This window comes from Octopus bimaculoides, chromosome 24 (genome assembly GCF_001194135.2).
Source record: "Octopus bimaculoides isolate UCB-OBI-ISO-001 chromosome 24, ASM119413v2, whole genome shotgun sequence".
Lineage (NCBI taxonomy): Eukaryota > Metazoa > Mollusca > Cephalopoda > Octopoda > Octopodidae > Octopus > Octopus bimaculoides.
The window spans coordinates 33,574,528-33,576,486 of record NC_069004.1 but is presented as its reverse complement, the minus strand read 5'-3'; positions in this window follow the sequence as shown (position 1 = coordinate 33,576,486).

Here is a 1,959-nt window from a genome sequence, read left to right as displayed (position 1 = left end):
ATATATATATATATATATATATATATATATATATATATATACATATATATTACACACTGATATGTATATGTGTGTATGTATGTATGTATATATTTATATGTATGTATATATTTGTATGTATGTATATATATATGCATATATACATATATGCATACATACATATATACATACACACACACAGCATACATACATGCATATATACACACATACATAATAAATGTATACACACACATGCTTGTATGTGTGTGTATGTATCTATCTTTATCTATCTATCTATTTATTAATCTGTATATCTATCAATATACCTATCTATCTATCTTATTTTTTTACTGCCCACAAGAGGCTACACACAGAGGGGACAAACAGATTAAGTCGATTATATCGACCCCAGTGCGTAACTGGTACTTATTTAAACAACTCCGAAAGGATGACAGGCAAAGTCAACCTCGGTGGAATTTGAACTCAGAACGTAGCGGCAGACAAAATACCGCTAAGCATTTCACCCGGCGTGCTAACGTTTCTGCTAGCTCGCCGTCTTAATACCTATCTATCTATCTATCTATTTGTATACCATCATCGTTTTAATGACTACTTTTGTATGCTTGCCTGGATCAGGCTGAATATGTTGAGCCAGTTCTTCTACATCTAGATGCCCATGTTGTTGCCAACCCTCACCTGCTTCCAAGTAAGATAGTATTTTCCACTGGCCAGACATGTTTTCCACAGAGGAGAGGAAGAGAAGAAAAACTGATTGAAAACAAGAGTGAACAAACACACAAACATATACCATTCTTTAAGGTTAACTCTACTGATTTTCTACAGAAATTGGAGCCAGCACTGATCTGTTATGGCATTTCCTATGCGAGTATGCCTAATGTAAATAACAATGAAATTGAAGATGAAAAAATTAGCAATGGGTGTATGTGCCATATTTCAAAAGTTCTTACACATTCATCAGAATCTTGTCCAACCCATTAATCCTCCTTGAACTCATTGCTTAAATATCCACTGAATGTAGAAGTGTAGCATTATTGGATGGACCAATTTTACATACCAAAGGCATTTGTGGAAGCTGGAACATAGATTATCAATTGCTGGTAGGTACAGCACTCTATTTTTACGGAGGAGGAGAGCTCCTACCTCTGCTGGTAACAAAGGGCCTCTCACTCAGGGTGAAAGGTAGACTGCATGATGCATGTGTACGAACAGCCATGCTACATGGCAGTGAAACATGGGCCATGACTGCTGAGGACATGCATAAGCTCGAAAGGAATGAAGCCAGTATGCTCCGCTGGATGTGTAATGTCAGTGTGCATACTCGACAGAGTGTAAGCACCATGAGAGAAAAGTTGAACCTAAGAAGCATCAGATGTGGTGTGCAAGAGAGACGACTGCACTGGAATGGTCATCTGTTGCATATGGATGAGGACAGCTGTGTGAAGAAGTGTCACACCTATACACGCACACATACTATATATACTTTCCTTCAAGCAAATTCATTCAAAAGGTATTGGTTGACACAAGGTAGACATGAGCAGTAATCTCCCTTGCTTTTTGTTTACAGAAGCTGAAAACCTGGTCTCCAAAGGGAGTTTCTCTCTACTAACTGCTTTGATAATCTCAGTTAATTGAACAGTTTTTTTTTTATTCCTTTTTTTTTTCAACCCCCTCCATTACACATGTAAGGGACTCTACAATAATATTTCTTCTACATTCTCAAATTAATTGTTGTTTGTATAGTAAATCCTCCTCCTCCCCCTTCTACTAATTTCCTCCCTCTCGCTTGGCCTTCACTCCTACTCCAACATATCCACTTATTTTTCTGCTACTATTCATGCTGATGATGATGATGATGATGATGATGATGGTGATGCTATTGCAGATTCTACTACAGCACATTTACTAGGTACATGAAACTTCTCAGATGTGCAATGTCAAAAACTACTAGCTTGATATATA